This window comes from Callospermophilus lateralis, chromosome 4 (assembly GCF_048772815.1).
Source record: "Callospermophilus lateralis isolate mCalLat2 chromosome 4, mCalLat2.hap1, whole genome shotgun sequence".
Lineage (NCBI taxonomy): Eukaryota > Metazoa > Chordata > Mammalia > Rodentia > Sciuridae > Callospermophilus > Callospermophilus lateralis.
Window position 1 is genome coordinate 68,954,555 of NC_135308.1, and position 19,182 is coordinate 68,973,736.

A 19,182-nucleotide genomic window follows, 5' to 3' on the forward strand; every position below is an offset into this window, starting at 1 on the left:
CTCTTGACATCTCTGGAGCATGTTGTAAAGTGTGTTTTCCTGATTTATTTAATAAAAGCAATTCCTGCTCATTATTCCTCTTATTATCATTGGTAATAATAATGACAGGGTGTTTGAACATGTTATTTTAGCTTGGAATTGGCCAGAAGGGTAGACTTCTACCCTACTCTTCATTACTCATCTAATAGTAGAGACCCATGAACCAACCGGTGTGAGCGTGGGGTGGAAGAAAACACTTCCTTCAGGGCAGGGGTAGAGGTCAGTGCTACCGGTGTGGTTTTAGAGGTTTTAGATACTGCTCATCTGTATCACACTCAGCGGTATGATCTTGTCTGTCCCTCAGAGGTGTCTGTGTGCTCTCCAACATCACAGAAGAAATGCACTCCATCATGGACTGCCATTTTTGCTGTAGAGCCTGTCCCTGGCATTATGGACTCAAGTCCAGCCTCTTTCTGGGTCAAGCCATCTTCATGGTGGCCTCCGTTATTAGACCTTTGAAGAGACTGGTTAACAGACTTAGCCATAATGGATAGAGAAGCTGAAGCTTTCTATTTTGGACATTGATATATAGGCAATGACCACTGTGATGTCAGGAGCCATCACAGTGGCTGTAAAAGCAAAGATGCAGACTTTCTCAAGTACAAAAACATCTTCACAGTGTACTAGAGTCTACAGATCTTATGGTGTCTCCTATAGAACTCAGGTGTCCCTTATTTTGGACCACAAAGGAGCTGAAAATCAACTAGGAACACCAGGAAAAGCAGACTACCACAGTGGCCTGGGTTGGAATCTCCTCTGTTCACTAAGAATGGTATTTTGGGGAATATCATAACTCTAATTTTCCTCATCTATATGGAGTACAATATAATGCCAAGCTCAGAAGTGCATTATAAGACTTTGAAGCAAAGCTACATGTTAAAACATCGAGCATACACCAAGCATTCAACCAAGGGAAGCCACTGTCACAATGCTGCACCCAGCTACATCCACTACCACTGATGTTTTCATTAACATCTTGTCCAAGTGGGCACAATGACACTGGATCTTGAGAAATTCTCCTTTCGACACTCTAGTAATGGTCAGAATAAGAGTGAATTGGAATGTCTTAATTTATTTCCTCCCAAAGAACTTAAAGATCAGTCTCACAAAAAAAAAAAAAAAAAAAAAAGACTTCATTGGTGTTTAATAACTGCACTGAAGGCAAACTATAATTATTTTCATGATTGAAATGCGGAAACCAAGGCTTGGAAAAGTTAAAGGAATTGCTTAAAATAATGTAATGAGCCAGGTTTTCTTCTGGGAAAATCCTGAAAATGAATTGGAATCAATATTGACCAACAGAGCTCTTTATGGATTACAAAGCACTTTCTCAAAAATATCTCTCTAATTTCACACAATATTACTTGCATTACTAAATAATATTACAATTATCATCATTTTATACATGAGAAAACTGAAATTCTGAAAAGGTTGCTTGGTCTGCCCACAGTCATGGTGCACTATGATTTTGCTCTTGAATGTCCCCGGAAGGCCCATGTGTTGAAGGCTTGGTCCCAGGGAGGTCATATTGGGAGGTGGCAGAACCTGTGAGAGGTGGGGCTGGTGGAAGGTCTTTAGATTGTAGGGAGCCTGTCCTTGAAGGGGATTGTGGAACAGTCCTCCTCCACCTCCTCATCCCTGGCTTGCTTTAAGGTGAGCAGTTTTGTTCCTCCTGTCGTGACATGAGGTACCACCTCGCCACAGCTCTAACGGCCACAGGGCCAACTGATCATGGACCGGAACCTCTGAAACCACAAGCCAAAATAAATCTTCTCCTTTATAAGTTGCTTATCTCAGGTATCTGCCATAGTGACAGAAATAAGTAAAATCAGAACACCATGGCTTCAAAGGCCAAAAATCATCATATTTCTTGAACAGATAAACTATCTGCTCAACGTACATGCCTTCATCTCATTTTTTCCTCTCAGACTTGTAACTTGCCATTTTCAAATCCTTGTTCCATTATTTAGCTCTCCTTGATTAATACTTTTCTTTCAGATCTCAAGGTATCCTGATTACCTGTGTAGTTCTCAGACTCTCAGGGCATGAGATCTCTATTTTATCATCCAACTTTAAAACCCAGTCCCCTGTGAAGTGCCATCCAAGACTTGTGGGCCCTGAAGGTTATGCAACTTGAGAGGCCCTCTACAGGAATGAAAACTAGATCAAAACAAAGTGACAACGAAAACAGAATTAGGTACACAGATCCTTGAAAGAAGCCCACTAAGTGAAGGCCACATTGGGAGGTCCCATATCGGACCCAACCCCAGTCTGGTCACACCCTCATTGAGTCTCCTTGGGGCCGGACACCAAGCTATACACCTGGCTTAGCTCACTCAACTGTCAGAGCAACACAGTCAAGAAGGTACAACTGTCCCCATCTTATAATTCAACCGTTCAGCTGTTTCCAAGTTTGAGTTTCTTGAGCTCAGGGATTCTGCTTTCTCTTTCTTTTCTTTCCTTTTTAATTTTTTTCCCCCCAGTGCCAAGGACCAAACCCAGAGCCTTGTAGGTACTAAGCAAGTTACCCTGCCACTGAGTTAAACCCCCAACCCCAGGGATCCTGCTTTCCATTTCCTGGTAGAACTTCCTATGAGTCCGACTCATTTCCGAGTTCATAAATATTTTATGAATGGATGGAACATTCATTCTTTTTTCTTTATTCATTGAACAAATGAATAAAGAAAGAGTCAATTTTCAATAGCTACCTGTGGAATTTATAGCAGAAAATTTAAGGATTATTATAATTACCATTTATCAAGTACCTATTGTGATTCAGTCACTGGCAGAGTGAGTATTATCATCTCTAATTAACCGCTGAGGAAACTGAGGCTCTGAGTGGTAAAGTCATTTGCCCAAGGTCAAACAGTAAGTGGCAGACCAGATCCAATTACCTCTAAAGCCCAAGTTTTTTCCATCTTACAGTACACCCTGGAAGCAAGAGCAAGGACACTTCAATCAGGGAGCCGTGTCCTGCAGGCTCTGCGCCTGCTCCTCTGCATGCCTCACCTGAGAATGAGGAGGTGGAGGGAAGTCCCCACTGCTTTCCCTGGCCTCTGTGTTCCCACAGAACCTTGGACATGCTCTGTCCCTGTGACATACTAGCTACATAAATATGGACAGCTGGCAAAATCCTTTTAGTGGGTCTGCAGTAGGAAGTAGAATTAAGTAAAAGTTAGCTTGGAAAAGAGTCGGCCTGCCAAGAGGACCGGGGTGTTGAGGACCACGCTTGTGAACCACTTCCTGGACCCATGCAGAGGGAGGCACAAAAAGGTCCTCTGGTGCTTTTGCCTTTGGCCCCAGACTTCTCCGCAGATAGACCAGAAGAATGATGCCCTTTGTGGTCTCTTTGGATCAACAACACTCTGTGATCATAGAGGAATGTGAGGATGAATGCCAGATTCCCACCAAGAGCTGGTAATGACAAAGTCTCTCTTGGGCAATTTTTATATGATGAAAATGTGATGGTGCTTTTAAGAGGTTTCAAGAGCCTCGGGCGAAAGATGCTTTGATAAGAGTGGAATGGAGTGCTCACAGGCTCTCACCTCCATTATCTCCTGAAGTCTCCCTGATCCTTTAAGGCTGGGCAGGAGGCGGCCAAAGCCATTCTTATTTCACAGAGAGGAAACTGCAAGCCCAGGACCATGGAGCTCAGAAATTCACTGTTCATTCTCTGTTTGGTTTAGTATGTGATTGACCTTCATACAAGAAGGTCTAGAAGACAGTGATTTGGAATCTTTCCTTTGTATTGTAATTCAATCAGGCATCACAGAGCAGCTGGTATTTTAAGAATGTTCTTTGATGCTGGGCAAGACGGTCATGGTGAAGGTGGTGATGACAATGACAATGGTGACTATGACCATTAGCAGAGATCTGAATTCACTCAGAAATAACAGCACAGAGTGCACTAGAGCGGGCCACCTAATTCCAAGTCCTTCAGCACTAAGGACCAAAGACCCTGAAGAATTCCCCCAACATGGTGACAAAGGGCTCCTAACAGAAAAGGGGGTGCACAGAGACCAGAAGCAACCTGCCCTTTAACGTTTAGTCGGGTCTACGGTTAGTGGTTTTGGATTCCAGGAATTCCCTGTTCCTAGAGGGGTGTCTAGCTTTGTCTGGGGGCACTGGCAGATGAGGACATGTATGGATCAGATATTCTTCCAAAAAGGACTTGAAGAGGGTAATCATCTGCTTCCTTATGGTCCACTTCAGGTTCTTAGTGGAGGTCACAAGTTCCTTGGAGGGGGCAGATGGGAGTCAGTCAATGACTAAGAAAAATGGTAGTTTGAACATCTGCCCTGGCGTTGCCCAGTGGGCTGGCTAAGACTTCCTTAGGGGCTGGGGATGTGGCTCAAGCGGTAGCGCACTCGCCTGGCATGCGTGCGGCTGGGGTTCGATCCTCAGCACCACATACAAACAAAGATGTTGTGTCCATCAAAAACTAAAAATAAATAAATAAATAAATAAATAAATATTAAAAGATTCTCTCTCTCTCTTCAAAAAAAAAAAAAAAAAGACTTCCTTATATTGAACTTGCCTGATTCTGCTTTTTCCTCCCCCAAGTTTTACTCCCTGCAAGATTTAACTCCACCTAAGTATCTGCTTGCTGGAGAACCCAACAGACGTGCCTACCTTAACTTTCAAAGCAGTGGGAATGTGTAGTGCCTGGACAAAACTAGAAACAGCAAGATAGGGCGCCTAGTAGAAGGAGAAGGAAGAACTCTGCCCACAGACCACCACAAGTAAATGACAGCTAAGTGACTGGAGGGTTGATGGCAGCAGCTGGCACCAGAGCTACTCAGGGCTTATCAGGACCAGAGTGTCAGGTTCCCCTCCAAGCAGTAAACTGTACTTAGGTGGTATGACAAGGATTTCTTCTATTATCTTGAAGCTTGAGTAAATTATTTTACTGCTCTCAGCCTCAGTTTTCCCATAAGTAAAATGGGACAGGTAACACCTACTGTAACAACTCGCCTTTTACCCAAAGGTGATTTTAGAGATAGAAAGTAGATTAGTGGTTGCTTAGAACTTGAGGACATGTATGGATCAGATATTTTTCCAAAAAGAATATGGCGAGGTTGGGGCTAGCGTAGGACGATGGCTGGAGTATACAAGGTCTCTTGTCTTTTTTTGAACCAGGGATTGAACCCAGGGCCACTTAATCACTGAGCTACCCCAGACCTTTCTATTTTTGTTTGTTTGTTTGTTTTGTTGTTGTTGTTTTGAAACAGGGTTTCACTGAGTTGCTTAGGGTTTCTTTTTGATGTAATGGAAAAGTTCTAAAAATCGAACGTGGAGATGACTGCACAACTCTGAGAATATTATAAAAACCTATGAATTGTAGATTTGAAATGAGTGAATTGTATCTCAATAAGGAAATTGTTTTTAAATATTTAGTTTAACAAATTATTACAAAATGAGTTACCCAGATAACCATCACCCAGATCAAGAAATGGAACATTCCAGAATTCCTGAAGTCTTCTTATCTCCTGTAAAAACATGTATTTTTAATGTGTTTATTTGTTCCTCTATCTCCAGAAATCTTACTGCACATCCCTGGAATAGGTCATTGGTGGCAGCAGGCATTAACTTCTGTGGTCTACAGTAAGACAGGGCAGCCTCAGAGGTGATTTTTCCCATGACACAAACAGTTAATTCCTGGTGTCCCTTTAAAAGGGACACTGATAAATTTGGGCTCAACCCAAAGAAGTATGGACAGAACAAGAAAAGGACCAGATCACATGAGGAACCACTGAAGAACCAGCTCCTCTTAGCCTGGAGAAGAGATCTCTGGGGACTTTGTTGTTGTCTTCCCATATTAGAGCTGCCACATGGACGTGAGGCACCTGTGTCTCATGCATTCAGCAGATCTAGGAAATGGGGAGACAGGCATAGTCCCAACAGGTATACAGTCCCCCATTACAAATGGCATTTGACACCCCAACAGAGTCACAGCCATTTATCAAAAGTCCAGCAAGTATCAGGCTCTATGCATTATCCAGAATCCTCACAAAGACCTTGTCAAATAAATCTAATTATTCCTCATTTTGCAATTGGGGAGCTAGCTGGGAGGAGAAGAACTGTACGGGGGTAGATTCCACAATGTGATCCTCTCCGAGCATCATTATCCTGTTTGAAATGAACATGCAAAATGAAGGAAAGAAGGATGGAAAGAAGGGAGGGGGAGAGAAAGGAAAAGAAGACAGGAACAAGCCTGTCTAGAGGAGGATAGAAGAGAAATTGAGAGTGGGTAGCAGGATTCCCCAAGCTGGTTTGTTCTGAAGAACTGCAGCGATACCCCCTTGGCCTGTACTTGACCAATTTCCCCCACCAAACCCCATTCCAAAGGATCAGGGGAACGTCTCCCCCCAAATCCAAAGCCAATATGACCATGCTGCAAAGCAAGAGAGATACAGGGAGATTAGCAAAGGAGCTGGGAGATGGGGGTGCTTCTGAAAATTGCTGATGAAGGAGAAAGAGGGAGGCTATCAGATATGCACTTGGCCTAGGCACGCAGGACTGGGGCTGTCTGTGGATATGAGGGTGAAACTGTTCTAGTGTTGGAGGACGTCTTACCCCTTACTGGAAATTCAGATTCAAGATTCCACTTGTCCTAAAGGCCTTTAGGAACTAGCCAGTCTCAGAGCTTGATATCATTCTTATTATTTACCCCTTAGATCCCCACACCATCCCTGTGTAATAAGCAACATTGTCTGCCCCTATTTTAAAGATGATGAAACTAGGGCTCAGAGAGCTTACGTTATTTGCCTGAGCCCAAACCAGAAGCGGCAACAACTGTGTTGTGAAATATTGGTCTATTTCTGGCTCCTTCCAGGTTCCTTGTCTAAGGGGCCGTGTGATCATTCACACACACACACACACACACACACACACACACACACACACACATCGCCTTTGCCAGGCCTTAGGTTCCCAATCTGTGAACCTGTGGCCTGGAAAGAGCTCGGTTCAATGGCTGGAATAAGTGGCCTGAAGAGAAAAAAGAAAAGTGCTTTTTGAAATTGAGCTCATACCATGACATCATTCAGGTCCAACTCTTGGTTTAGGGACAGGTTGCTCAAAGAGTTGACCATATAGAAAACCGCTCAGACGACTGAGATTTGAGCAGACGGAGTCAACAGATCTGACAAGTCAAGGTCATCTTGCAAGCCAAGGTTTGGTGCACCAAAGTTGCAAGTGCTTCTGTCTCTGAGGGTCTGTCCAAATCCTGGTGACATCCATTCGCTTTTGGTTTCCCTTGACAGAGATGGGGAACTGGTGAGTGGGGGCAGTGGGCCCTTTTCCTCAGATCTTGTAATGCAGGCTTAACAGGCGAGCAATTACGCTCACCCAGTGAGGGCGCTGATGGTCTCTCTTCTGAACATTAACCCAGCAGCCCACGCCACACCCCTGCGTTCTGGCACCGGTCCAGGCCTCCAGAGCCTTATCTGTCAGACCCTTAATAAAAACAGGACCAGGCTGCCTAATGACCCAGGGGCTAACTCTGCCTCCTTTCTTGCCCATTCTACTCTCTGCCCCGCGCAGGCCCTCTGCTCTAAGAAGAAAAGATATTTTTCAACTAACTAAAGGGCCACAAATATCTCTGGCTTCTGAAGCTCTGACGTGGACAAGTTTAGCCTCTTAGGGCTGGAAGGGCTTGGCATGTCCTAAGCTTCATCCTACTGCCTCTGGGTTGGCCTCATCTAGAGCTCCCCAGGCCTCTCTGTCCCCTCCCTGCTTCTTTAGGTCCACATCTGCGCAGGCTTTGGGAATCCTTTAATCAGATCAACCAGGCATCTCCAAAGATTCTCACCATCCTGTGCCAACAAGAAGCTTAAGGCATGCACAGACGGTGACTTGGTGACCCATATTTGCTACCCACTGCTTTAGAAGGCTCAGAAAGTGCAGGTCTGCAGGGCACGGTGGCGCATGCCTGTAATCCCAGCAGCTTGGAGGCTGAGGCAGGAGAATGGCGAGTTCAAAGCCAGCCTCAGAAAAAACTAAGTGCTAAGCAACTCTGAGACCCTGTCCCTAAATAAAATACAAAGTAGGGCTGGGGATGTGACTCAGTGATCGAGTGCCCCTGAGTTCAACCCCTGGTACCCTCCCCCTCAAAGTGTAAGTGTGTGACTCAGGATGCATCAGGATGCACCCCTCCCCTCTCCTGGTCCCCTCAAAGCACTCCCTCCTCTATAGTCTAGCACTAACTGTTCAACTCCTTTAATGATCCCTTGGAAGGCTTTGCTAAGTTACCCTGAACACATGGCTCATTTTCTCAAGTAAAATCTATTTAAGGAGAAGGGATGTGTCTTACCCTTATCATCTTCCCCCTGATAACTGGCATCAAGTCTGGCAAATAATAATAAAGATAATAATGATTATAACAACAACAACAGCTATAAGTTATGAGTACCTACTCTGTTCTGGACACAGTGAAAGGAATTGGACATTCATACACTTAGCTTAGCTTGGCAAGGGTTAAATATTGTGGTTACTATTTGAAAGATGAGAAACTAAGGATTAGAGTCATCAAGTGACTTGTTCCATGCAGATCATAAAGCCTATACATAATGGAATCAGCATTCTGATCCAGAATGATCTGAGGAAAAGCTGTTTTAGTCAGGATAGGCTAGGCCATGCTGCAGTGACAAATTCTAGTGTCAGCAAAAACTTACCCATGTAAGCTATATAAAACTTACCCACAGACACTAAAAAGACATTTCAAAGGAGCGTGCCTCACAATAGCAAAAATAAGGGGGTAGCATAAAACATATTGTTCCACACAATGGGATATTACATAGTGTTCCAAATCAAAGCTCCACTGTAATACACATATGGATGAGTCTTAGGAATCCATATGGGTGACATATTCAATGCAAATTCAAGCTCCAATCAGAATCTACAATAGAGATATTCTCTTCATAAAATTAAAATCAAATCAAATAATAATATATACCACTTATGGATGCATACAAATGAAACAACCTGAGCTAACAAGAAATGCAGGAGAAGGAATAGCTCCTGTTTCAGTCAGCTTTTGCGTGACCAAAACACCTGACAAGAACAACTTAGAGGAAGGAAAGTTTATTTGGGGCTCACAGATTCATAGGCCTCAGTCCATAGACAGCTGACTCCATTGCTCTGGATCCAAGGTAAGACAGATGACGGAAAGGCCCAGTGGGAAAAGCTGCTCAGCTCATGGTGAGGTCAGGAAGCAGGCTGGGGGTGCCCTTCAGGGAAGATGCAACCTTCTAAGCACGTCCCCAGTGACTCACCTCCTCCAGCCATGCCCTATTTCTCTACAGTTATTACCCCGTCAGTTCATTCAAATGTGAATTTTTCTGCATTAATGAGTTTTTAGAGGACACCTTAAATCCAAACCATAACAGTCCCCCTTTCCCCTCTTTCAGCGATGCCCCTACTTCACATGTCAAAGTTCCAAGCACACACAGGTCTGTTTCTGTGCCTTCTATCCTATTCCATTATCCAACGTGTCCGCCCTGTGGCATTGTGGCAGTGTCTGGATTACTGAGGCAGTGTGAGGTTGGCTTCTCCTGGCTCTGCTTCTCCCCAAACTAGCACTGGTCACCTCTCTCTAGAACCTGATGGTTCTGATACATTTCCTTTCTCCCTCATGACTCAGCCCACAGTGTGATACTCGTCACAACCAGAGCCTCTCCACACACGAGTTGGAAGGCCAAGAACCTGATCCCTCTCTTGTTCACCCCTGACTCGCTCACCCTTCAGTGCCTGGGGCTCAAGATCTCACTCCCCCTTGACTCTAACACCAGGCATCTCTGTCTAGACCATCCACCACCAACTCCCATGGCAATGGAAACCCCTTCTGTATCCCAGCAGGACAGGGGTCCTCATCTGCAGTTTTACTAAAGCTGAGGAAAACATTTGCAATGAAAAGAGAAAAAACTGTATAGTCCTCGGGGGTGGCCATGATTTATAGATGAATGAGTCTTCCATGCCTCAGATTTAATCCAGCCCAAATTAGAGAACTTCAGACTTTCTCTTTTTTGGTGTGTGTGTGTGTGTGTGTGTGTGTGTGTGTGTGTGTACCTAATGGTGGGACATCAGGGTTTTAGGAACACTGAAGGGATTTTTAGATATGCAAAGGGAAGTAGAAGAGTTCCAAGCTGAGGTTAAAAACAAAATGACTTTGTGAGCTACTAAACAGAATTTTTGATTGATTTGTTTGTTTTGTGCAAAACTAGGGATTGGATCCAGGGGCACTCCACCACCCAGCTATCTCTCTAGCTCTTTCTATTTTATTTTTGAGAGAAGTTCTCACAAAGTTGCCCAAGCAGGCCTTGAACTTGCCATCCTCCTGCCTCCGTCTCCGGAGGAGCTGGGATTACAGGCATGAGCCACTGCTACTGCACCCAGATAAATAAGCATACTGCAGTTACACACAGCTGGGATTCTGAAAGAGATGGGTGTAAGAGTCTTCAGGGAGGAGCGGTCCCACCAGCCTGGAGGCAGCATGGAACTAAGTGGGGGCATGAGCAATGAAAACACTGTTGTATGTCAGGGAAGGGCCAACAATTTTCTAGAAACAGTGGTGTCTGACCTTCAATGTGTAGGGTTTTTTTTCCCTGCCCTGTGCCACCCAGCCAGCTATTCCCAACCCTTGGGAAAGTCTGTTCAGCACAATAGCCTTGTGTTAGTGATGCTCTGGGGCAAGGAGAATAGGCTCTGAACTCTAGACAAGAAGGGATGAGGAAGAACAGCTGCTCCAGGCTGGGGGTAGGGAGAGGGTAGCCCAATACAAGTGAGAATGAGGAGTCCCATAAAGGCAGGAATTAGGAGGCCAGTGTGACCATGAGAATATGAAGCCCCAGTAGAACCCTGGGAGCCACAGGGGAGGGCCCTGGGAAGGACTCTGGGTGGCACTGGAATGGATGCTCAATTCATGCTAATTGCATATGAAGGTAAGGTTGACAGCCAGAGGCCAGAGAATATGCATTCCCTAGTGATGCGTGGACGTATGGATGGAGGGACTGCTAGGGACAGATGGCTGTGAAAACTTACAGGACCTCTTTCAGTCTGGTCTGAGCCCCTCATTTCACAGTTGCTTTGGGGAAGGAATAGAGGCAGCTAAGGGGCATCCCTGAGGGGTCCCCAGGTCCTAACCACAGGCCCTCTCAAGGGAGGCCGGGCAGCCAGAGGTTAGCTGAGACCTCTCCTTCTTCCTCCCTGCAGTCTTCCCAACTGCCATAGGCAGGATCCCTAGAGAGCATTCGTTAAGCCTGGGCTGCGCCCCACAACCTTGGAGGAAAAGGAAGAGGCCCCCAGGGTGGCAGAGTCAGGGGCCCTTCAGCCATTCCCCACTCATCACTTAAGGCTCTCCATCTTTCTTGCACCTTTTCTTTCTTTTTTTTTTTATTTGTATTTTAAAAATTGTGGTAATATATATATTTAAGTCATTTCACCATTTTACCAATCTTAAAGTATATATTTTATGCCATTAATTGCATTCACAATGTTGTGCAACCACCACCAGAACCCATCTTCAGAGTTTCTTCATCTTGCCAGATAAAAACTCAGTATCCATTAAACTCTGTATCCAGTAAACCTCACCCAGGCACGGTGGTGCACACCTGGAATCCCAGGGACTTGTGTGGCTAAAGCAGGGGGATCACAAGTTTGAGGCCAGCCTGAGCAACTTAGGGAAGCTGTCTCAAACTTTAAAAAAAAAATCAATCATTTTTTTTTTTAAAAAAAAAGACTAGAGATATAGCTCAGGATTAAAGCACTCCTGGGTTCAATCCCAATCCACAGTACCAAAAAAAAAAAAAAAAAAAAAAACAATTCCGTCCCTTCTTCCTCTAGCCCTTGGTAACATCCCTTTCGTCTACTTTCTGTATCTATGAACTTGACTGTACTAGGTACCTCATATAAGTGGAATCATACAATATTCTCATATAGTGAAATCATACAATATTTGTCCTTTTCTGTATGGCATGTTTATCATAATGTCTCTTTGGGGAATTGTCTATTTAAGTTCTTTGCCCATTTTTTTTTTTGCCCAAGTTGTAGCATGTATTAGAACTTTGTTCCTTTTTATAACTGAGTTCTCCATTGTGTATATATATTATCATTAGAATAGATATTATCTATTCTCAGTTAATGGAGGCTTGGCTTTTTTCCATCTTTGTGCTATTATAAATAATACTGCAATGAACATTGGTGCATAAGTATCTGTTTTCTTTCTTTCTTTTTTTTTTTTTTTGAGTATAGACCTTGGAGGAGGATTGACAGATCATAGGGTAAAACTACGTTTGGCTTTTTGAGAAACCACTAAAACTCTTCCACACCAAGTGACTATGCTACACTCCACTAGCAATGCACAAGTGTCCCAATTTTTCCACATCCTCTCCACCATTTGTTATTTTCGTTTTTTCTTTGTCTTTTAGAAAAATAATAGTCATTGCAATGGTTATGAAGTGGTATCTCATTGTGGTTTTGATTTGTATCTCTCTAATGATGAGTGATGTTGAGCATCTTTTATCCACCCTTTCTATATATCCTCTTTGGGGAATTGTCTATTTAAGTTATTTGCCCATTTTTTAATTGGGTAGTCTGATTTGTTGTTGTTGTTGAATTGTAGGAGTCTTTTTATATACAGTGGATAGTTATCTTCTAATGGATATATAAATTGCAATTTTTCCCATTCTCTGTTGTTTCTTCCTTCTCTTGAGAATGAATGACCTTTGATGCACAAACATTCTTTGTTTTCATGTAGTCCAATTTACCTTTTCCCCCTTTCAGTATCTGTGTAAGAAATCACTGCTAGAGTCAATGTCATGAAATTTTTCTCCTATGTTTTCTTCTAAGAGCTTTATCATTTTAGCTCTCTCTTTCTGGTGTCCCTTGAAATTCCATGTAAATGTTAGTATGAGTTTTACTATTCCTCCAAAAAAATATTATAATATTGGTAGGATTCACATTTAACCTCTAGGTTACTTTGGGTAGTATAGTCATCATTAAAATCTCAAGACTTTAAGTCCATGAGCATGAGATATCCTTCCATTTATTTACATCTTAAATTTATTTTAGTAAGGTTTTATATTTTTTTTCCTGTAAGTCTTTCACATTCTTAATTGAATTTTCTCTTACATATTTTGTTTTCTTAACGTTGTGAGAAATGGAATCTTTAATTTTCTTTTCAGATTGTTCATAAAACAATGCATTCTTGTGAGTTGCATTTTTGTTAAACTCATTTGTTCCCCGTGTGTGTATATGTGGGTATGTGTGTATGTGATGTCATGCATCCATAAACAGTGATAATTTTGCTTCCTTCTTTCTAAAATAGATATTTTTAATTTCTTTTTCTTGCCTAATTGCTCTGGCCAGAACTTCTGATATTGTGGAATACAAATGAAGGAAAAAAAGAGGATATCCTTGTCTTGTTCCTGATCTTAAGAGCAAATCTCTTTTTTTAGGAGATATAGGATTTTTTCCCCCTCTCCTGTCAGACATGAAACTTAAAATGTATCTGGAAAGACATGTGGGATATAAATGCATGGTAACGAGGGAATGACTTAGATCTTGGGACCATCCTTAAATGTGAGAATTTGTAGGAACCTTGGGGATCATTGTAGCCAAAAGCTCAGAAAGATAAAGCAACTTGCTTAAGCCCACCTAGCTAACTGTACACCAAACAGGGACAGGAAGTCAGGATTTCTGACTCTCCTTTAGTGGTATTTACTGATCTTAGGAAGCACACAGCAAACACATAAAACATAGGCCCTTGCAACTCTACAGCTGAGAGAAAGACTTCAAGAGAAGCTGAAAGGTGCAGAAAGGAGGGCTAGATTGGCTTTGATGACTTCACAATTTGGCTGAAATGCACTGAGATACAAATTAAATTGCACAGTCTCTATCAGTTGGGGTCATAGGTTTATTCATTCATTCACTCATTAAAAAATAAAGTGAGGCCTACTATGTGCCAGGAACTGGGAATATAGCCCTGGGCAGTCAAGTTTTCCTGCCCTCTGGGAGCTGACACTCTAGAGCTCCTCACGCCCAGTCTTTCTTTTAATTCTCTGTGGGGTTGCTGGGGTGTGGGGGTGTACACTTGTAATCCCAGCAACTCCACCGAGGAGGCTGAGGCAGGAGGATCACAAGTTCAAGGCCAGCTTAAGCAACTTGGTGAGACCCTGTTTCAAACTTTAAAAATAAAAAAAACGTCTGGGATTATAGCTCAGTAATAAAGTGCCCCTGGGTTCAATCCCCAATACCAAAAAAATAAAAATAAAAAATAAAAAATTTTCCGTGGATGAAATGGGTCATGAGACGTGGAAACATTCAACTGAGGCCAGAGATCCTTGTTAAAGACTAGAACATGAAAATAACAGTAACAGGGGCTAATAGCAACTTTAGGGATTCTTCAGGATATAAAGAGTCTCTGGTGGCCGCTGGCTCCACTGGTATTGAGTAGTGGCTGACAGAGTGGTAGATGTTCTTCAGCTCATTCTTGTACTAGGAAGTCCTTGGAGCTCACCCTTACTTCTCTGTTTGAAGATCCCACACCAAACCCCAAGTTGGCTAAGATACTAGCCCTGTTATTGAGAAAGGCATGGCATAGATCTGAATGCAAGAAAATCAGGTGGTTTTTCAGAGTTCAGTCCTAAAAGCTTCAAAGCAGGCTATCGTAAGAACGCTAGACCAGCAGAAACCCAGCCTGCAATATCAAGGTTACAGGGCTGCTTCTTTCCTGGGGCTGGGTGTCTCCATGCTGCCGGGTTCTGTCTTGCATTCTGTTCCGTATCCCAGTCTCAGCCCCAAGGGTGGGTCCTCACCCTTAAGTTCAGGAAAGGCCAGAGGCAGGAGTTGGATGACTTGGAGGGTCCTGGGGTGGTGGGGGTTGGGGGATCACTTTACTGTTCTTAACCTCAGCTTTTTGTTGTTTTTTTTTTTCATCTGAAAAATGGAGAACAATATTGTTTAAGAGAATGTTAGCTACTTGGGATGGTCAATCTTGGTTGTCAACTTGTCTGGATTGTGAAACACCTAGAAAATTAGTAAAGTGTACTTCTGGGTGTGTCCATGAGAGTGCTTGTGGGTCAGTGAATGGAGGGGGAAATGCCCTCCCTAGTGCAGAGCTGTTCAGAGGGCTGGGAGCCTGGATGGCTCAAAAACGACCCAACAACCATTCCTCTCCCTTCTTAGCTAAGTGTTCTCCTTTTTTTTTTTTTTTTTAATGGTGCTAGGGATGGAACACAGAGCTTCATGCGTGCCAGGTAAGCCTTCTACCACTGAGTCCCCCTCCAGACCCTGTGCTCCACTTTTGTTCATTCACATGTGAGTGGTCATGTTTTCATGTTTCAGACTTAATCTAGTCTCAGACCCAAATCTAGTGGATGAATCTCAATTTTCCAGGACAACCACAGATAATTCCATTCTCTTTGACAGTGTTTAAGATCAGAAATGCAATACAATTCTGGACAATGACACGGTACAAGAGATCTGCAAGGGAGGTTCTAGAAAAATCATCTTTATTTGAAAAACAAAATGAAGAGAGACTCTTCCCTTTGTTACCTCTCCACGTGGCTCTGTGAGGAGGCGTGGCCCGAGGTAGGACCCTGAGGCAGCAAGCCTGAGGACAAAAATCAACCTGCTGGAGAGGGCAGGATGGAAAGATGGAAAGAAACTGTGGGTCTCTGATCATTAAGCTTCCAAATTATTCAATGCCAGAAACTACCTCAGAACTCCTTGCTGTGTGATTGATGATCAGTGTCCTTTTTGTTTAAGGCAGTTGAGTCCATTATTTGCTGCTAAAAGTATCCCAACCAATTCACCATCTATGCAGACAAATATCCACAGGAGATTGTGGGTAGAATTCAATGGAAGCGCTCGGAGAGAAAGCGGGCGACAGGGAAGGCCAACAGTATGGCAGCAGAGAAGAAAAGGAAAGAGGAAAGAAGACAAGGGAAAGAGCCCCACTGGGTCAGGAAGAGAATTAGAACACACTGTGTTGTGCAAATTAAGGAAAGGAAAAGGCCCAAGGAAAATACGCGATGGGTAGAATGAAACCATGCAGAAATAAAGATGAATGAGTTTTGCAACAATAGAGCGTGCGGAGGCCTGGGGGGGCAGGGATCATGATTTGCTGGTTGACTGACTGCCTAGATGATTGATTTGACAGCTTTGGTCCCCCTCACTGGCCACTCCATGGTGGTCGGGATGACCCTAGTGTCCAGGACTTGTGAAAGCCACATGTCCAGGGCTCCTGGGACTGTGGAGTTTACAGAATGCTGTCCATTGTCACACCGGGAGTCCTGGCACCTGGTCCTGACCCTATCTTCTGCAGACAGAACATGAAACAGTTTGTTTATCAGTCCCAACTTGAGGCACTGTCGCTTTGTTGCATTCTTGTTACCAACACCGGGAGCAGCCCCGCTCCTGCTCATCCTGCTTCCTCCTTCCTTTCTTCCTCCTTGCCCTTTACTAGCTGACTCCGTGTTTCCTAGCCTTGGTCATGTGGTTTCCCTGCCATGAATGTCCTCCTTCCTCATCCCGTCTCCGCTTGTTTAAAATCCCACTTCCTGATGCCTTCTCCAGGAAGCCCTCCCCAGTCTCCCCCAGATGGAAATCATGGCTAGCACTTCCTGCACTCGCTCTCATTCCACTTGGCTTGAACTTCACCTAAGCACCAGGGAGAAGGTATTTTGGGGCCTGTGTGCTCTCCTGGAAGGCAAATAGAAAGACCCCGAAATAAACTCACCTATGAAAGCAAACAGCCTGCACAAACTCTGTCCCCCGTAAGAGCAAAGGGGTGGGTGCAGTGGAGAGAGAACTGAGCACACCCTCTCCTTCACCTATGACCTGGCCCTACCCCTCTTCCCCTCTCAGAAAATCTCCAAGGTAGAGCGACCTTGGCAAAGCATGCTGGGACTTGCTCAGACCCTGGCTATGAATAGCCCTGCGGGGCCTGGCTGTGCCCTGCCCAACTTCCCTACCTTCTGAGAGTGAGTGACCTCACAGGCTCCAGATAAATGCCCACTTCCTTTTGGGCCAGCCTTTCTCTGCGGCCTTCCCTCCTCTTGGCCTCTCTCCTGGGCTCCAGGCCCAATGTCTGGCCACTCTGTCTTATCTCTCTTTCTCATTCTTTATCGGTCATTGTTTCTTTCTCTGTCTGCCCATCTCTCTGAGACACTGTCCTTGTCCTTCCCCACCTCCCTTCCTCACTCCCCAGTCTCCCTGAGAGGAAGAGCCTCCAAAGAAAACAACAGGCCTCCTTGCAGGCAAGAAGGGAGAGATCTTACCAGATCCCGGGGAACAGACCCACAGGATAAAGGGCTTTAGCCTGTTAGGATCCTAGAAGTCAGAAATGCAAACTGTCCTCTGACTGGTGTCTTAAAATGGCAGCCAATTTACTTTTTTGTGGGGTGCACCCCTCTTAGAAAAAAACAAACAATAACAAATGACCAGTACCCTCAGTTTATGCCTGTCTACTTATTCATAAACCATAAATAATTGTGGTGAAGAATGCTAGTTGCCTCCCAATATACTGTTTCCCTTCTTCTACAGTGTTAACCACCTTAAATTTTAGCTGAACACACAATCAGTTTAAATTAAGGCTGTATTTTCCGTGCCTTAGTAGAGGGATATAACCATTGGGATTAGGTTGTGGCCAATGGGATTTCTTTCTTTTCTTTAGGTGATGGGAATGGAACCCAGGCTTGTGCAGGCTAGGCCAGTGCTTCACCAGAGAGATACACCCCCAGCCTTTTTTATTTTATTTTTGAAACAGGGTCTCACTAAAGTGCCCAGTCTGGCCTTAAACTTGTGATCTTCCTGCCTCAGCCCCCCAAGTTGCTGAGATTACAGGTGACAGTGGGATTTGAACAGAAGTAATGTGTAAATTCTTGAATTCACCCCCCCACTTTACTACCTTCAGGCTGCCCCTGGAGCATGGGTTTGGTGGAAATCTCTCTTGGACTCTAGATTAGGATAAGCCCAGCAATAACCCAGCAAGGGTAAGGAGACAAGAAAGGAGGAGCCTGAGTCACTTGACAATCTGATGGAGCAGAGGCTTCCTATCAGCCTATCTGTCTGTTTCTAGATACTTCTGTCTAATTTAGGTACCGCTGTCAAGCCACTGAAGCTGTACTTTAACTATGTTGTATTTTTTAACAACATTGTCTGCAGCATAGAACACACATAACACATGGACTGAAGAGGATGATTTTTTTTAATTAAGTTTTTATTTTAGAATAAGCTTACATCTACAGAGATGTTACAAGAATAGTAGAGCAGGTCCCATATTCCCCAGGCCCCATTTTTATTATTAATATGGTACATTACCATGATACATCTGTCACTATTAGTGAACCAATTTTGATACACGATTATTAACTAAAACTCCTGCCTTACGGTGTTATTTTAAAAATCAATAGAAATTTACTATTTTCTTCCCAGCCCAGTGCATCTTGATTGACCCTTCTGGCATGTGCAACCCATGGAGGATACCCTTGCCTTTGATGCTCAGGCCCCTTGTGACCATGCCTGACAGTCTTCTCACTGGTCATGCAACACAGGAAAGAGGCACCCAGAGGGGACACCAGATGAGGGGAGCCTGAGCTTTCCATATTAGAGTCCAAAGAGCTCGAGGACTGAGTAGGTCTGAGAAACAGTGTGCTAGGTATCACAAAGAAGTTCAGAAAGCCTCTTGGAGGCAGTGCCCGGGCAGTGAGCTGTTGCTAGAAGAGGCCAAGCCTGATGGAGAGAAGGCCTGGCATTTCCAAGGTGGAGTCGAGCCCATGCGCAGACTCCAGGAGTGGAAGGAGAAGGGCGAGGTGGGGGTGGGGGTGAGGTGGCATCTGGTTTGCATTAGGAATGTGGGCTGGGAGAAAGCACAGAGCGAGGCCAAGAGGCAGGGTGGTGGGTGTCTGCCCTGAGTCCTGGGGGCTTTCCTTGTTGCAGAGCCTTTCTGTATGCCTCAGAGCCCGGGGCCCTGTGTGCTCCGCGTGACTCCTCTTCAGGGCGGTGGGGTTTTCCTCAACCCTTGGGAGCCTGGGTATCTGGAGGGCAGCCGCGTTTCAGAGATCACTTAGAGCAAGGCTCTGCTTTCCAGGACAGGCCAGGAGATAAGCGTTCTCAGGAGAATCTGGCATCTGTACTCCTGAG